Source organism: Scylla paramamosain, unplaced genomic scaffold, assembly GCF_035594125.1.
Source record: "Scylla paramamosain isolate STU-SP2022 unplaced genomic scaffold, ASM3559412v1 Contig102, whole genome shotgun sequence".
NCBI lineage: Eukaryota > Metazoa > Arthropoda > Malacostraca > Decapoda > Portunidae > Scylla > Scylla paramamosain.
Genome location: NW_026973767.1, coordinates 250,001 through 268,738, shown reverse-complemented (window position 1 = coordinate 268,738; position 18,738 = coordinate 250,001). Strand labels below are relative to the sequence as shown.

Here is an 18,738-nt window from a genome sequence, read left to right as displayed (position 1 = left end):
TATTTGTTGTTTTATGTTTATTCTTTTATTTTACTTGTCAAATCTTTTGTTCACTGTCTAATTTTTGTTTTGTTTAATTTCCCTATTTTTGTTTAATATGTCTAATCTTTTTTCGTCTAGTTTGTCTATATAATCTTCCCTCAATACGCTTCCCTTATCATTACAACTACGCACTTTTACTACAACACACTCTTACTACAACACACTCTTACTGCAAATCACTCTTACCACAACACACTCTTACTACAACACGCTCTTACTACAACACACTTACAACAACTGATCTCTCTAGTGCACGCTTCCACATAAATGCTAAAGGACAAAGAAAAAAAAACAACATTACACCAAGCAACAAAACTATAACATTTTACCAATACGTTTTCCTTATTCGCTTCTCTTAATGCAACTCTTCTATACCAGATCTTCTTTGTTCGAACAGAAGCCACAGGGAGAAAAACTACCAATAATTCGTCTCCACTACACCAAGCAACAAAACTACACCATTCTTCCATTATGGCTTCTCTTATGTCATTTTTTCTATAACATTCGTCTGCTGTACTTAAAAAAAAATAAATAAATAAATAAATAGCAAGTTCTGGGAGATCGTGTTAAGTATTTAGAGGAAGAGGGAGAAAGAAAATAGCTCTCCATTACACCAAGCAAAAACACTATAGCATTCTGCCAAAACATTTTCCTTATGGCTTCCCTTATGCAATCTTTTTATACCATTCGTCTACTGCACGTAAAAAGAAGCAGGTTTTGGGAGATCGTTTTAAATATTTAGAGGACGAGGCCTTGGCGGTGTGTGGCCTTTGTTTACACTAGCCGCGGTACCAGGGAGGGTGTAGGTTAGTAGTAAAGTGCAGGAGGTAATACAATGGATGTGTAGTACTATACATTAACGGTAAATTTAGCCACTATCTAGGGCAGGCCAGCGTGGTTAGGTTAATGATATAAAATGGACGGATATTTTGTCTTCATTCTTTGCGCTCGTGTGGTGGAAAAATGCTTCGTTTCCTACATCTTTTTTTTTTTTCCCTTTTTCCCTTTTTTTTTTTTTTCCTTTTTCGTTTTCCTGGCTTTTTCCTTTTTTTCTGTTTTTTTTTCGCTGTCCCTTGGCTCTCTCTCTCTCTCTCTCTCTCTCTCTCTCTCTCTCTCTCTCTCTCTCTCTCTCTCTCTCTCTCTCTCTCTTTCTGTTTCTCTCTGTGCGCGGCGTGTGCGTCACAGCCTCACTGTGGCGCCCTCAGGTGTGTGTGCAGGTGAGGGAGTCACCATGATGTCACACTCATTCATTCACTCCATCCATGAAATTTGTTCAGCGCTGAACCACAACGCAGCAGGATTTTCTTTTTCGGACAGACGTCACAACGAAACAACAGAACAACTGTCTGCGTGTCCCCGCGCGGCTGAGGCTGCCCCGTGACTCAGCGAGTGTGCGGCTGTCCCCTCCCAGGCCGGGTGCTGCGCCGCAGTGCTTCGTTCACCTTCTCCAGTGGGGGGAGCGGAACCCTCAGTCCTGCCCAGGTAGCCAAGATGGGCCTGGGCTGCTGGGGAGGACGGCAGACCCCCGTCACTGTGCGCTGCGTGGCGAACGGGGTGGCCGTCTTCAGGAGGCAGGTGGCGCTGGCCGCCCTCGTGCAGGTGCTGACGTGCACCGCTACAGCACACCAGGCTGTGCCTTACTTCAGCCCTGCAGGAGGCAAGGTGAAGTGAAAGCAGCAGTCCCTCGCCGCCATGTTCTGCAATGGTGGGTATATGGGTTGAGGGTGGCGCCAACCACCCTGCCAACCACGCCGCCAAGTCATTGAGGGCAGGTCTGTGACAGGTCAGGCCCTCAGGCTGAGCATGAACAAGACAGCCCAGGCCATGAGGCCATGAGACTTCAGGTCACCTGCTGCTCTTCCCTCAAAGGAAGATTCCCCTTACGGCCACGCGCCAGTCCTGAACTCCTAGCTACAGCTACTGCTACTGCTGCTGCTAGTAGTGGTAGATGTTGTTGTTGCTGTTGTTGTTGTTGTTGTGCAGGTGGTGTGTTGCGTGCAGGCCTCGTAGGACGCCAGCGGTCAGTCACAGTGAGGGCGTCGCCTCTGCTCTAACACGGAGCGCATCACTACAAAGCAGTCGTTTGGATTCACACCTTTGCTTCTCGTGGCCTTTGTTTGCAGACGCGCAAACAAAACCCAGGAAAAGCAAAACTGAATCCAAACCACCGCCTTGTAGGTTCCGAAGTGTTACAGCAAAGGGCACACCGCCGTCTGTGTGGCTTGACTGTGTTACTGAGCTTACGCGGGTGTCCTGTTAGGCCAGTACAACACATAACCAACACAACAACAACAATAACAACAACAGCAGCAGTAGCAACAGAAACATTCCCTCCCCTCACACGACATCCTTCCCTTCATCTCTGGTTCTCTCCTCGCCTGCCTCGCGCGTCGCCGTCAGGAAACATTGGGTAAGCCACGAAGGATGACACACTGCACACATCTAATGTTTGCTTTTTTCTTTCTTTTCAGGTTAAGAAATACTTTTATTCGTCTCTCTCTCTCTCTCTCTCTCTCTCTCTCTCTCTCTCTCTCTCTCTCTCTCTCTCTCTCTCTCTCTCTCCTCTCTCTCTCTCCTCTCTCTCTCTCTCTGTATATATATATATATATATATATATATATATATATATATATATATATATATATATATATATATATATATATATATATATATATATATATATATATATATATATATATATACTCGTATATATATACCACTAACTTATTTTTGGCAAATGTGGCTAACACACTTGTATGCAAAATCATGGGCATGTCGATCGTTTTGTGTGATATTATTTTAGTCAAGTGTTGTGTTATCATTTTTATGACTTTTAGCTATGTAGGCAGTTTTATTTATTTTATATTTTTGTATTTTTAAGTCGTTGATTAACAATAAGTAACTTTTTTTAATTAGGTTAGTTTTATTAGTTAGTTTTATCTTTTATTATTTCATAGTTTTGGTATGTAATAACTTTTTAAATTTTATTGGCTAGAATTTTTTAAGCGTTAATTCTATATTATGTTATTTTCCTTTAACAATATTATGTTTGAAATATTCAATTATTTTATAAAATCAAATAATCCTCTATAGGAAACTAATTATTATTTGTAAACCGTTTGTAGAGCATTACTCATATTCTTTTTATACTCCTCACTCCAGAAGCCTCCCAGCCACTCTCATTTTCATACCTCGTCACTCCAGAACACTCCAAATCACTCTCATTTTCATACCTCGTCACTCCAAAACACTCAAAATCACTCCCATTTTCATTCCTCTTCACTCCAAAGCACTCCTATAGTCACTCCCTGTCAAACCCTGTCACTCCTTGTTCATCTCCACCATCTCCAGACACTCCCCAACCCCTCCTAGTCTTTCAGTCACTCGTACTCACTCCACACGCCTGTCTTTCCTCATTTTTTTGTCTCGTACTAATACCCAACACACCAATGCTACCCTACTCTCTCTCCCCAGCCTCCCATCCACGTGTCGGTTTCCTCATCGTCTCCTTGCACTTCTCTCCCTCCCGTTCTCATCTTGATTACTGGGAGAGGCAGTGTCGCAGTGGCCCAGTCAAAGGTGCGTCTATGTTTAGCCTTCAGCCTTTCAAGTTCCGACTAATAGATTCTGGTCTTTTTTTTTTGTCTGTTTAACTCCTTCATTTGCGTCCGTGTGATGGAGGTCAAGTGATTTGGTGCAAAGGGCCTCGCTTCCACTTGATTTGCTACGTTTGACCTGCGACGCGTGTGACTTGAAGTGGCGGGGAGTTGAGAGGTTTAAAAGCTCCGTCCGTCAGTTTCCCCTCTTGACTGCTTAAGTGGCAAAGTGGCAGCGTTTAATTAGGATGATTTTGAACGAAAGGCTGTGGAAATCTTGCTACTCCCTTTCCTATTCTTTCTCCATGATTAGCTGTGTCTCTCTCTCTCTCTCTCTCTCTCTCTCTCTCTCTCTCTCTCTCTCTCTCTCTCTCTCTCTCTCTCTATCTATCTATCTATCTATCTATTTTTATCTATCTCTTTATTTGATTAACCTCTTCTCATTTCTCTTCTTTTCTTCCTTTCTTGTGTTACTCTTCATTTCCTTGCTTACCTCTAATTTCTATATTTTCTTATCTTCCTCTCTCTTCTTACTCTTCCTGCCATTGCTTATTTTTCCTGTCTCTTTTCCTTTCTTCCTTTCTTTCCTTACCCTTCCTTTCTTTGCCTACCTCTAATTTCACTTTTATTATCTTCCTTTCTCTTCTTTATCTTCCTTTCCTTGCTTATCTCTCCTGTTCTGTTTTCCGTTCTTCCTTTCTGTTCTTACTCCCTTTCCTTGCCTATCTCTACTTCTCTCTCATATTATCCTCCTCTCTCTCTGCTAACCTGTCTCTCTACTTACTCTTCCTTCTCTTCTTTGCCTCTCATCCTCTTTTCCTACCTGTCTTTCTTTTTTTTACTCTTCCTTTCTTCTAATTTCTCTCTTGTTACCTTCCTCCCTCCCCCCCTTGCCTCTCATTTCCTCCTGTTACATATCTTTACAGACTTAACAATTAACAAGTGAAATTGGAGTAGCTTTTATCTCTCTCTCTCTCTATCTCTCTCTTCCTCTTCTTCCTCCTCTTCCTCCTCCTCCTCTTAGACTTAATTCTTTATTACTTTCCTCTCAAATTCATGTGGTTTTCCTATGCACATTTTTTTTTTTTCTGGGCAGTATTGGTTAGAGTGATGAGAGTGGTGGGGAGGAGCCTCTGTATTATCCTGTCTCTCCCACTAATAGCGTAGAATAGTTACCGAAACAGTTTAGTAAGGAGCTCTGTTGCTGTTTGGACTTTCTTTGTATTCCTTTGTATTCGTCCTTTTCCTCCTCCTTCTCCTCCTCCTTCTCCAGCAATATAACCAACCAGCCGGACAGATAGACAGAGAGAAAGAAAGAGAGACAGAGAGAAGGACACACAGAGGAGGGTTTAGAAAAAGACTCGGGAAGAAAAAGTCCAAGACATCCTTTTCTTATCTCATTGAGTGTCCGTCTGCACGGCTCTTCAAACAACGCGAGGAAGAGCAGGAGGAGGAGAAAGAAGAGGAGGAGGTGGAGGAGGAGGAGGGGGAGGAGGAGAAAGAGGACGAGGAAGAGAATAGATCAGTGAAAGGCTTTGTGTTGAAGTATTTTTTTCTTTCTCTCTCTTAGTGGTTAAAATGGCGGCTAGTTACGAGGAAGAGGAGGAGGAGGAGGAGGAGGAGGAGGACCACGAGGAGGAGGAGGAGTTGAAGTTGTAAAACGTCACTGAAAAATCTGAGAAAACTGATAGTTTTTTTCCATCCTCTCCTCCTCTTTCTCCTCCTCCTCCTCCTCCTCCTCCTCCTCCTCCTCCTCCTCCTCCTCCTCCTCCTCCTCCTCCTCTCTCCTCCTCCTCCTCCTCTTGGTCGTCTGTCATTATATTTCCTCGCCTCCCTGACTCTGGCCCTCGCTCTCCCAATCAGAAAGGCTTGTCAAGTCATCCGTTTGTCTGAAGCGTGGAGATGATGGATGATTGTCGCCTTTCAAACAGACACACACACACACACACACACACACACACACACACACACACACACACACACACACACACACACGCACGCACAGATAGACACACAGACCGACACTTAAGGTTCACGTTGAGTGTTAAATGAGTGTTTTCCGTTTGTCGTTCTTGGAAAGTTCAATCATACAGGAAAGAATTGAGTTTTTCTTCTTCTTCTTATTATTATTATTATCATTATTTTCTTCTTTTTTTCTTTTTTTCTTCCTTTCAGGTCTCCTATTTCTCTACCTAAAAAAAAAAAATGACATTGTAGTTTTATTTAGACAATTGACAGACAGATATGTGTTTCAGTTCTATGTGTTACTTTCTTTATTATTCATTTGTATAAATTTTGTTACTCGTGTATTTTGCAGTATGTGATTCGTCATTTTGTCTATAAAGTGTGTGTGTGTGTGTGTGTGTGTGTGTGTGTGTGTGTGTGTGTGTGTGTGTGTGTGTGTGTGTGTGTGTTTAAGTCATTCACACGCACCCCCAGGAAATAAAATAAAATAAAAAAGTTTAATTAACGCCATGAAAAACAGATTTGCCAAAGATAACTTGGTCTAAAGAATGAACAAGCCTTAAGCGTCTGTTATGAGCAGCAAACTTTTCTAATTAAGCTTTTTTTCTTTTCTTTTTCTTTTTTTTTTTACTCGAGCATAAAATGAGAGTAATGGTCTCAAGATAAGCAATCATTGGCGATTTCATTAAACGGCATTTAATTTGCACCAAGAGAGAGAGAGAGAGAGAGAGAGAGAGAGAGAGAGAGAGAGAGAGAGAGAGAGAGAGAGAGAGAGAGAGAAACTTAAATTTACATATGCATTGTTTAATAAGTTTTAAAATTTTTCTTTTATCTGTCTGAAACTCTTCTCAAACCTTTTTTTCCCATCCCATCCTTCTCTCCTTCTCTTTCTTTCCTTCCCTTCCCTTCCTAAACTCTTTCCTCCTTGCCCCATTCCTCTTTCCTTTTTTCCTTCCCATTCCTCCTTGTCCCAGTTCTTTCCTCCGTCCCCTTCCTTTCTTCTGCACTTTTTTCCTGTCTTTTCCTTCTTTTCTCCATTTTCTCTCTTCTCTGCACCTTTTCTCCCTCTTCCATTCATCTTTTCTCCATTTCCTCTCTTCTTTATTATTTTCTTGTATTTTCCCTCCTGTCTATATTATTTTCCTTTTCTATACCCTTTTCTTCCTATCTTCCCCTTTTTTCTTCATTCCCTTCTTTTCTTACGTCCTTTCTTCCCTGTCCCATCCTTCTTTCCTCCATTCCCTCCCATTTCCTCCTTCTCTGATCCCTCACACAAGCTTCTCTCATCTCCATCATCTGCCCTCATTGTCCTAAGTATTCCTTCCTTACCCATTTTCTTTCTCCTAAACCTTTTTCATCCCTCTTTTCTTCCCTCCGTCAATTAATCAGTTCAACTTTTCCTTAGTTTTTTTTTCCCTTCCCTACTGATTTGTTTCCCCATCGCCAATTAGACACCACGGGAAAAATACATCGAGGGACACTTTTGTTCCCCATCAGCATCAGAGGAAGGAAGTAAATACCACTGATTGTAACAAAACATGACCTACTCTGCTCTCCTGGGACCGTCCTGGTGAGAGAGAGAGAGAGAGAGAGAGAGAGAGAGAGAGAGAGAGAGAGAGAGAGAGAGAGAGAGAGAGTGGGGGTGGTGGGGCTCGTGGGGAAGGGATAGAGATGGGAGAATCGAAGTCAGTTTCCAGGGAGGTAATAGAGAAGGGGACTTTTTATGCAAGAGGGGCACTGGTCAAAGGCAACAAAATATATACCTATGAAAAGAAAGAGCCAAAAAAGTTTAACACAAATGAGAGAAGTGTCTTGAGACCTCGCTCTCGAAAGAATTCAATTTATAGGAAGGGGGAAATACAGAAGCAGGCAGGGAGTTCCAGAGTTTACCAGAAAAAGGGATGAAAGATTGAAAATACTGGTTAACTTTTGCATTAGAGAGGTGGACAGAATAGGGGTGAGCAAAAGTAGAAAGTCGTGTGCAACGAGGGCGCGGGAGGATGGAAGGCATGCAGTTAGCAAGATCAGAAGAACAGTTGACGAGAAAATATCGATAGAAGATAGCAGGAGATGCGACATTGCGGGGAAGAGAGAGAGGCTGAAGACATTCAGTTAGAGGAGAGGAGCTGGTAAGACGAAAGGCTGGTCTGGTCTGGGGGGACAGTCTCGTTAGGGGGACAGTAACCTGATGAAGCGAGCAAACACGCGGTTCAAGATTGTCCCAGAAACGAGTAATCATTGGTGACCGTCCTTAGCTCGGGACAGGACCATCAGCTGGGCGGCGGCGGTAGTGGTGGCGACGGCGGTTGTGGTGGTAAGGTTATACGAAGAGGAAGAAAAGGAAGAGAAGTAAAAGGAAAAGCCAGAGGAGGAGAAAGAAAAATAGAAGAAGGCGCGAGAGAAGGAGATGAGGAGGAGAAGGAGGAAAGCGCTATAGAAGAAAGAAGAGTAAGTAGAGAAGTAATGATGGGTGTTGGAGTGCCCTTCTCTCTCTCTCTCTCTCTCTCTCTCTCTCTCTCTCTCTCTCTCTCTCTCTCTCTCTCTCTCTCTCTCTCTCTCTCTCTCTCTCAAGTGTGTCGGTGTGTAGTAAATATTTAAGAGAGTTCTTAAAGAAAATAGATCGCTGAGAGAGAAAAAAAAGAATGTCAAACAAAGAGGACAAAGAAAAAAATCAATAACTTTGCTTCCTCCTTCCTTCCTTCCTTCCTTCTTTCAACCTTTCCTTCAGCATATTCCTCCATCACTTCTTCCTTCATATCTCCTCTCCTTTAACCCGTTTACTCCTCATCCCTTTTACATTTTTATCTCCTCCTTCCTCTTCCTCCTCCTTCTCCTCCTTGCCAAAATAACATTGCCTTCCTAATATCCTTCATCCCCCTACCCACCCCCCAATATCCTCAGTATCCTTTTGTGTCCCACGCTTCCTAACCTCCCTGCCCCATCCTTCCCCTTCCTTCATCCTTCTCCATACACTCCGGCCTCGCTTCTTATAAACAGACGAAGACGAAGCCAAAGTCAAGAAGCCGAACACACACATACTTCCGAACGAGGGCAGTGGTGGTGGTGGTGGTGGTGGTTGTGTTTAGTGATTGAGAATATTGGTTTCAGGCAAGTTGGTTGTGTGTGTGGGGGAGAAAATACTTATATTAAGGTGAGCAGTGAGACAGGTATTGGTGCTTGGGTCGTGATGGTGGTGGTGCTTGTGGTGGTGATGATGGTGATGGCGGTTGTCTGTTCTCTTTGTGTTTTATTGTTTATTTATTTATTTATTTATTTATTCATGTCATTTGGCCCTTTTGTTTGTTTTGATTGTTACTATTGCATGTATTATGCATTAATCTATTTATTCGATAATAGTAGTAGTAGTAGTAGTAGTAGTAGTAGTAACAGTAATAGTAGTAGTAGTAGTAGTAGTAGTAGTGCTAAAGCAATAACAGAGAGAGAGAGAGAGAGAGAGAGAGAGAGAGAGAGAGAGAGAGAGAGAGAGACCAGAGGAACCATGAATCTATCAACTTTCCACTCTCTCTCTCTCTCTCTCTCTCTCTCTCTCTCTCTCTCTCTCTCTCTCTCTCTCTCTTTCTTCTTCCTACTATTTTTTTTCCTCTACTCCTCCTCTTCCTCCTCTTCCTTCTTTGCCTCTCTTCATACTCATCTTTCTCCTCCTCTTTATCTTCCTTTTCCTTCTCCTCGTCCTACTTCTCTTCCTCTTTTTCTTTCTCCTCGTCTTACTCTTCCTCTTCTTCTTCCTCTTCCTCCTCCTCCTCCTCTTCCTCCTTTTCCTTCTCCTCGTCCTACTCCTCCTCCTCCCCTTTTTCCTTCTCCTCCTCTTTCTCCTCTTCCTCCTCCTTTTCCTTATCCTTCTCGTCTTACTCCTCCTCCGCTCTCACTTCTTTCTGCTTCCCCACTCTCTCTTTCTCATTTACGTTTGTGTGTGTGAGAGAGAGAGAGAGAGAGAGAGAGAGAGAGAGAGAGAGAGAGAGAGAGAGAGAGAGAGAGAAAGTATGGGCCAGTATTTACTGTACAATAGGTGTCTTCAACACGAGAGAGAGACATGAGAGCAGGCACGGCTGGCAGCGAGGGGGCGCGCGGCGTTTGCCTGGGAACAAAATGGCGTCCCATCTCCCACTTGTCGCTACTCACAATATTGGTGCTCGATAAGGAGTGAGTGGCGGCCATCTTGCAAATCAATGAATTACAGATAATGTGGTATTTGAACGTTAACTAAAGAAATACTGAATTAACCTAAATACTATATTAGTGATGGTTTGCATTCTCTCTCTCTCTCTCTCTCTCTCTCTCTCTCTCTCTCTCTCTCTCTCTCTCTCTCTCTCTCTCTCTCTCTCTGCGTGTGTGGACATGTGGTTCTCCTACACGTTCTCATCGCAATACTCTTCCAGTAAATCCATGAACAAAAACTATTTCTATAAAAAATATATTTTATGACAATATGTGTGTGTGTGTGTGTGTGTGTGTGTGTGTGTGTGTGTGTGTGTGTGTGTGTGTGTGTGAAGAGGCAAGGAAGTGTTTATTGGCGTTGCCTTACACACACTGTATTCACACTGTGCAGGTGTCTGACTCTGCCTCAGTGTGTCAGGCCGAAGCTGCCACACAGACACTTGTTTTTCCTTTTTAAGGCTTCCTCTCATCACACCGTGACACCTGATGACTATTATACAGGCACTGGTGCTAGGGATAGTAGTGGTAGTGGTAGTAGTGGTGGTGGTACGAGTAGTAGTAGCAGTTGTAGTAGTAGTAGTAGTAGTAGTAGTAGTAGTAGTAGTAGTAGTAGTAGTAGTAGTGGTGGTTGTAGTAGTAGTAGTACCAGAAGTAGTAATGGAGGTGGTAGTAGTAGTAGTAGTAGTAGTAGTAGTAGTAGTAGTAGTAGTAGTAGCAATGGTGGTGATAATAGCAGTAGTAGTAGTAGTAATGGTGGTAGTAGTGATAGTTCTAGTGGTGGTATTAGTAGTAGTAGCAGTAGTAGTAGTAGTAGTAGCAACGGTGGTAGTAGTAGTAGTAGTAGTAGTAGTAGTAGTAGTAGTAGTAGCAGCTGTAGTAATGGTGGTGGTAGTAGTACTAGTCTCTTCTAGACAGGGTGGAATCAAAAGCTTTTCGTCTCATCAACTCCTCTCCTCTAACTGACTGTCTTCAGTTTCTCTCTCACCGCTGCAATGTTGCATCTCTAGCTGTCTTCTACCGCTATTTTCATGCTAACTGCTCTTCTGATCTTGCTAACTGCATGCCTCCTCTCCTCCCGCGGCCTCGCTGCACAAGACTTTCTTCTTTTTCTCACCCCTATTCTGTCCACCTCTCTAACGCAAGAGTTAACCAGTATTCTCAATCATTCATCCCTTTCTCTGGTAAACTCTGGAACTCCCTGCCTGCTTCTGTATTTCCACCTTCCTATGACTTGAATTCCTTCAAGAAGGACGATTCAAGACACTTATCCTTCAATTTTTGGCTTCCACTTTGGACCCTTTTATGGGACTGGCATTTCAATGGGCATTTTTTTTTATTCGACTTTTGTTGCCCTTGGCCAGCGTCCTTCCTTCATAAAAAGTAGTAGTAGTAGTAGTAGTAGTAATGGTAGTGGTGCTAGTAGTAGCAGTACTAGTAGCAGCAGCAGTAGTAGTAGTGGTAGTAGTAGTAATAGTAGTAGTAATAGCAGAAGTAGTCCCAATAGTCGCAGTAGTATTGACAGTAGTAGCAGTAGTAGAAGTACTCGTATTATTATTATTATTATTATTATTATTATTATTATTATTATTATTATTATGAGTAGTAGTAATAGAAGTAGTAGTAATAGAAGTAGTAGCAGTAATGGTGGTGGTGGTGGTGGTGGTGGTGGTGGTGGTGGTGGTAGTGGTGGTGGTGGTAGTGGTGGTGGTGGTGGTGGTGGTGGTGGTGGTGGTGGTGGTAGTAGTAGTAGTAGTAGCAGTAGAAATAGTAGTAGTAGTAGTAGCAGTAGTCGCAGTAGTATTAACAGTAGTAGCAGCAGTAGTAGTAGTAGTACTAGTATTAGTAGTAGTAGTAGTAGAAGCAGTCACAATCGTAGTAGTAGTAGTAGTAGTAGTAGTAGTAGTAGTAGCAGTAGTCGCAGTAGTATTAACAGTAACAGCAGTTGAAGTACTACTAGTATTAGTAGTAGTCATAATCGTAGTAGTAGTTAGTAGTAGTAGTAGTAGTAGTAGTAGTAGTAGTAGTAGTAGTAGTAGTAGTTATAGCAGTAATAGTAGTAGTAGCAGTGATAATCGTAGTAGAAGAAGCAGCAATACTCGTAATAGTATTAGTAGTAGTAGTAGTAGTAGCAGTGATAATCGTAGTAGTAGTAGAAGTAGCAGTAATACTCGTAATAGTATTAGTAGTAGTAGTAGCAGTGATAATCGTAGTAGTAGTAGAAGTAGCAGTAATAATCGTAATAGTATTAGTAGTAGCAGTATTAGTAGTAGTAGTAGCAGGCCATGGCGGCAGAAAAGAGTGTTCTTTGTGTGAGTTTGTTTGTCCTTTGTAGTGAAAGAGGAAAGAGTGTTGCGGTAAGTAACAGTGATGGTGTTGGTGACAATGCACACTCATGTCGGCAGCCACACACACACACAATTTTGAAGGAGGGAAACAGACAACAGTGGGTGACGGCAAGCAGCCTTAGCGGGTCGCGTGACGTTGCTGCGAGCGTGGCGGAGAGGGAGATGACAGGAAGCAAGGGGCAGGTAGAGGAGGAGGAGGAGGAGGTAACGACAACAACTACTATTACTACTACTATTACTACTGCTACTACTACTACTACTACTACTATTATTTCTACCACAGTTACTACTATTTCTGCTACTGCTACTGGTGCTGCTGCTCCTCCTCCTCCTCCTCCTCCTCCTCCTCCTCCTCCTCCTCCTACTACTACTACTACTACTAATAATAATAATAATAATAATAATAAAAATAATAATAATAGATTTACTACTATTAGGAGGAGGATACACGGGTGGAGGATGGAGAGAGAGAGAGAGAGAGAGAGAGAGAGAGAGAGAGAGAGAGAGAGAGAGAGAGAGAGAGAGAGAGAGAGCAGGCAAACAACTGTGTGTGTGTGTGTGTGTGTGTTATAACAAGACAAGTGGCATTAAAAAGCACGTAATTTACTGACAAGCATTGCACGACAACATTACTGCGGTGATTAAAAGTACTCCTGTAAAATGCAACGTGGCATCATACAAGCCAGGCAGGAGGGCAGCGAGGCCCAGCGACCTTGAAAACAGCTGACTGACTCACAAGAGAGAGAGAGAGAGAGAGAGAGAGAGAGAGAGAGAGAGAGAGAGAGAGAGTGCACTGTAAGATTTTTTATTTATTTCTGTGAATAAATTACGGTATCCATGAATAGTATTTTTATCTGTAATCCTACACACACACACACACACACACACACACTAATAATAATAATAATGATAATAATAATAATAATAATAATAATAATAATAATAATAATAATAATAATAATAATAATAAATAAAAATAAAAATACAAAAAAATATGAATCAAGGAATGACGGTAAAGCGGACAGGGAGGCTTGCAAGGAAGTAGTAGTTGTAGTAGTAGTAGTAGCAGTAGTAGTAGTAGTAGTAGTAGTAGTAGTAGTAGTAGTAAGTCAAAATAGTAGTATGAGTAGTCGTAACAATAATAATAATAGTCGTAGTAGTACTAGTAGAAGTAGTAGTAGTAACAGTTATCGAAATAGTAGTAGTAGTAGTAGTAGTAGTAGTAGTAGTAGTAGAACTAATATTAGTATTAGTAGTAGAAGTAGAAGTAGAACGAGTATTAGTATTAGTAGTATTAGTAGTAGTAGCAGCAGTAGTAACAGAAGTAATTGTAGTGGCACTGGTAATTGTAGTAGTAGTAGTAGTAGTAGTAGTAGTAGCATTTAGGTAGAGCGAGTGTGAGGTGCGGTTCACACCAGCCAGTCACTGTCACCGCCGTCCGTGACGTCATGAGTGGGGGGGAGGGAGCGAGGAGAGCAGCTCCTGTGTGGGCGGCGGAAAGGGGAAAGGAGCGTGAGGCGGGTGGGGACCAGGAGTGGATGGTGGGTGGGGGGCGGGAAGGGGAGGATGGCAGGCGGGGAGCTGGAAGGAGTGGGTTGCTGGTAGGGGCCTGGCAGGAGTGGGTGGCGAATGGTGGTTAGGAAGGAGTGGGTTGAAGGGAGGGGAGGAAGGAGTGGGAGGGGGTAAGGGCAGGAAGGCGTGCTGGCAGGTAGTGGCCGTGAAGGGGCTGCTGGCTGGTGGGCGGCCAGTAGCTGCTGCTGGCGGAAGTGGGAAGGAGTGGCTGGCGGGTGGTGGGGAGGGAGAGATTGGGGGGATAGGAGGCGTCTCGGACTTACACAACAAGATGGCGTCCTGTCTGAGATGGTGGCAAGTGTAGTTTCCCGGCCAGCGGCATTATGGGTCTTATAAAACAGGGGGGAGATCTTTCTGTACACAACATGCACTTGTACACAACACACGTGTGGCTGTACACCTGGCGGCTACTCAACACACCTGGTACACTACTGGTAGCACACTTCAGGGAGGGCTTGGCCAATCCTGGTTATCTTGACCACCACTAAGTCTATGAGGAGGAACACAATGCGATACACACGCGCACCACACAAGATACGCCGCCACACTGGCTGCAGGCTGAGCGGCGTCCCTTTGGCTCAGTGTTTCCAGGCCGTTCGGTACTTGAGCGACACACAAAAGTCTATTTAATATACAGGGACTTGTTCAACCAACGAACACACTCATATCCACAAAAAAAATAAATAAAATAAATAAAATAAAATAAATAAATAAATAAATAAAATTAATTAAATAATTAAATTATACTAAATTATTAAAATTACTATTGCTTCTACTCTTACTACTACTATTACTGCTACTACTACTACTATTGTGTGTGTGTGATATTATTGATAGCAATCATAATAACAATATAACAACAATTACTACTACTACTATTATTACTACTATTACTACTACTATTACAAATATAAATGCTACTACTGCAACTGTTTTTGCAACAATTCTTAAGGCATTAATATTAATATTCACATAGTAGTAGTAGCAACAGTAGTAGTAGTAGTAGTAGTAGTAGTAGTAGTAGTAGTAGTAGTTGTAGTAGTAGTAGTAGTAGTAGTGAGAAATCATGAATACTACCTCTACCACTACCACTACTACTACTACTACTACCACACAGGCATGCTTATGAAGGTCGTGAACAATTCCATCTGGTACAAAGTTAGCTGTGATGCGAGCAATGGCGCGTCACCTTGGTGGATCCCTGTCAAAGTGTCTTCTGAATTGTCTTTGCACTTCTTTGACATTTTCGTGCCTCCAGTAACACTTTATGACATGTTCTTTCTTCAAAGCTTAGTCTTACTTCTGCCATTATTATTTTGGCCAACTGTTTCTGAAAAAAAAAAAAGAAATTATAGCGAGTCAAACAGTGAGTACATTTTTGGATGACTCTCTCTCTCTCTCTCTCTCTCTCTCTCTCTCTCTCTCTCTCTCTCTCTCTCTCTCTCTCTCTCTGTTTATACAGATAGATACAGATAGATAGATGTACACAGATACAGACTTGTGCTTGTGGAGTATAAATGTAAGAGCATGAAGCACAGTGTGTCTCTCCCCACAGGCACCTCCCGCCTCGCGCCTTCCTTCCTCCCGTCTCCCGGAGTGTACACACCTGCACTCTTGAGGTGAGTACACTTACTCTTTTCTTTCCTTGTAATTGTTTTCACTGTGTTTTCTACTGCACACACTCAGAAAGTAGAAAATGAGGCACTAACGAGGCAAGACTATATACCACAAAGACTGGACACAATCTGTCTATCTACCTGTCTACCTATCTGTCTCTGTCTGTCTGCATCCACATCTGTCCGCCTGTCTATATCCTCACCGAAACAGAGGGCGGAGCTTACGGTTTAGGAAGCTCTCTGTTCAACTGATTTTTGGGTCTTGTCGAGTTGATTACTGTTTGAGAAATGTGTGGGTTTTGGAGCCTTTTGTGTGAAACATCTATATACTTAATAGGGAGGCAAATACTGAACATGTCATGAACTTTATCAAGGAGTCTTTTCAAGCTGGAGTCCACGTCCTGTGAAACGAGGGGAGACCACTCCACTGTGTACTGGTGGGCATCTTTTCCGCCAAAGAAATCATTGCCAAAAATGCGTACGGTCCACGCACGCACGCACGCACGCACGCACGCACAAACACACACACACACACACACACACACACACACACACACACACAAACACACACATATGTTTAAATGTCTCTCAAACAGCTGGCATTTCAAAAAGAATTGTGGGTAATGTAACAAGTGAAGCAGTGGGCGACACGCAGTGTACTTCACGCTGCCCACATCTCATGCACTGCCTTCCTACATGGGCATCTACATGGCCGTCTTTTTAACAAAAGCAACAAGACGGCAAAATAAAATTCTTCGCTGTACATTTTCCGTAAAGAGTCTGCATCCAAAGCTTCCTCAGCCTTCAGTATTTGCAGGCTTCCCTTCATTCATAAGTACTTCACATTGTTATTAATACATCAAAATCTTGGACATAATGCAATATTCAAATTGGCAGAAAATGTTTCTCACACGAGAAGTAACAACGTTAACCTTATTTGTGCAATACTGACAACAATATTATTCACAAACAGTGTGACAAGTTGGACCAAAACTGTTGTGAACAGTTTGCCTCTTGATAGACAAAGTTCTTCTTACAACTGATAAAATGTTCAAACAAACAACAGGTTAAAAAGTAACCACTTCATCAACAAAAGCTGTGATTTTGATGCTATTTATTGCAGTCATCGCATTTGTTGCTGTTATCATTATTACTTTTATTATTATTATTATTATTATTATTATTATTATGTTGATTATGTTGTTGTTGTTGTTGTTGTTGGTATTTATTGTTGTTGTTGCCCTAGTTACCAGTATTAGTTATTAATTATGTTTATTAATGCTAGTTACTATTATTTGTTACTAATAATATTCTTATTGGTATTATTATTATTATTATTATTGTTGCTGTTGTTGTTGTTGTTGTTGTTGTTGCTGTTGTTGTTGGTGTAGTTATTAGTATTATTGTTATCACTACTCTTGTTGTTATTGTTATCATCATCATTATTTTATTATTATTAAGTTAGTGTGAGACACTTGTATTAGTGTTTATCTTCTCTGTAGCGGCCGCTGTACAATACAATTCATTATGTTGTTGTACATTATAATTTGTTTGCACTCCTGCCCTCTGCTCTACTGTACAATACACCGTCAGAGAGCCTCGGCTCACGTGACTGTGTATTGTATGTACACCTTGAAATACTTTATACAGGTTTGCTTACTTGATTACTTACTTAATTACTTACTTACTTGCACACACACACACACACACACACACACACACACACACACACACACACAGTCAAGTCTTGCCTCGTGTTGTCTTGTCAAATGGTTTGGACACAACACACGTGCCATGCCGTGTGCCATAGTGTCTCTTACTCCCATCCACCTCTTTGTCTTGTCCCCACATCCCGGTGCTCAGGCCGGCCACTTCAAGGCTCAACTCCCTCCCTCCCGCACTGAGCCTTGCAAACCACGTCTCTCCTGCCCTGCTCCTCACTTGGGAAATTTCTTTGCAGGCTGCTGGCGAGAAGAACTGTGTCCCAAGCCCTCCACCATGGCCGCCGCTCCGAAAGTTTGCGTCCGTCGCGCGAAGCTCATCTTCCTGATGGAGAACGCAGGCAAGGACGTCTTGACCTTCGTGTTGAAGCGCGGCGCGCTGAACGCCCCCCGCCACGCCGCCAGGCCAGTCCCTCATTGACTACCTTGACAACCTCCCTCAAGGCTCGACAGCCAACTATGGCAGGATGAGTAACAAACAAAAGAAAGCAGCACTGAACCACAGTTCAGTGCTGCTTATCCTCTGACGTGACTACTTTATTCATTATTTTTTGTATCATCAGCGAACTTAGATACTTTACAGGTGAGGTCCTCATCGATATCATTAACGTAAATAAGGAAAAGAACAGGGCCGAGCACAGATCCCTGTGGTACACCACTTAAAACTTCTCGCCAGTTTGAAAATGTACCATTTAAAACAACGCGCTGCTTTCTCTCAGACAGCCAGTCTGAGACAGCCAATTGAGAAGTTTTCCATTTATACCATATGACTTCAATTTAGCTAGTAGCCGGAACTTTGTCAAAAGCTTCTTGAAAATCTAGATACACTAAATCTACTGCCTTTGTTTCGTCGTAAATGGTGAAAATATCATTAAAGAAATCAAGAAGATTAGTTACACAAGAACGTCTGTTTCGGAAGCCATGCTGTGAGTCATTGATTAAATCATTTATATGTAGATAGTTCACTACATTGTTGCAATTTACTGTTTTCATCAGTTCACATACTACAGATGTAAGGCTGATAGGGATGTAGTAGGAAGAAGAGGAGGAGGAGGAGGAGGAGGAGGAATAAGAGAACGAAGAGAAAAAGGAGAGCTAGAAGGAAGGCGAGAAAAGGAGGAGGAAGAGGAAGATGAAGAGGAGGAGGAAGAAGAACAAAAAGACGAGGAAAAGGAGAGCTAGAAGGAAGGCGAGAAAAGGAGGAGGAAGAGAAAGATGAAGAGAAGGAGGAAGAAGAACAAAAAGACGAGGAAAAGGAGAGCTAGAAGGAAGGCGAGAAAAGGAGGAGGAAGAGGAGGAGGAGGAGGAGGAGTTATCTTTATCAATACTATTATGGAACAGTGAATAAAGAAATTAATAAACAGATAAGTAGTGTGTGTGTGTGTGTGTGTGTGTGTGTGTGTGTGTGTGTGTGTGTGTGTGTGTGTGTCCAGGCAGCACACAGGTGCACAACACTCGGCCATTACAGGAGTCACCTTGAGAGGTTCATGGGTCACTTAAGTGGTGCCGGCACACAGCTGCTGCAGGAGTGGCGGGACCTGGGGGTGCTCAGCCTGGCCGTGTGTGACCAAGACGTCCAAGAGGTTCTGGCCGCCATCAGCGCCGTCCACGTGTCATTGCCTCGGCTACACATCCTCTGTGAGTCTGACGCTGTGATGCACCACCTGTGCGTGTTATTATTATTATTATTATTATTATTATTATT

General features: G+C 42.6%; 2 long non-coding RNA genes across 4 annotated transcripts in view; one reads left to right on the top strand and one right to left on the bottom strand.

The window, feature by feature from the left end:
• Nucleotides 1–7,283: 7,283 nt before the first annotated feature.
• LOC135099100 (uncharacterized) lies at nt 7,284–17,411 on the top strand. Its single transcript, XR_010267645.1, has 3 exons — nt 7,284–8,051; nt 15,252–15,315; nt 17,273–17,411. It is a non-coding gene; the product is annotated as an uncharacterized LOC135099100 (long non-coding RNA).
• LOC135099099 (uncharacterized) overlaps nt 14,881–18,738 on the bottom strand; it is a 42,948-nt gene continuing 39,090 nt past the window's right edge. Inside the window, exons 4-6 of one of the 3 annotated variants that reach the window (XR_010267642.1) lie at nt 18,509–18,697; nt 17,254–17,358; nt 14,881–15,026 (exon numbers count right to left, since the gene is read on the bottom strand). This is a non-coding gene — a long non-coding RNA (uncharacterized LOC135099099). The remainder of the gene's footprint in view (nt 15,027–17,253; nt 17,359–18,508; nt 18,698–18,738) is intronic. The other 2 variants (XR_010267641.1, XR_010267644.1) reach the window with 2 other exon arrangements.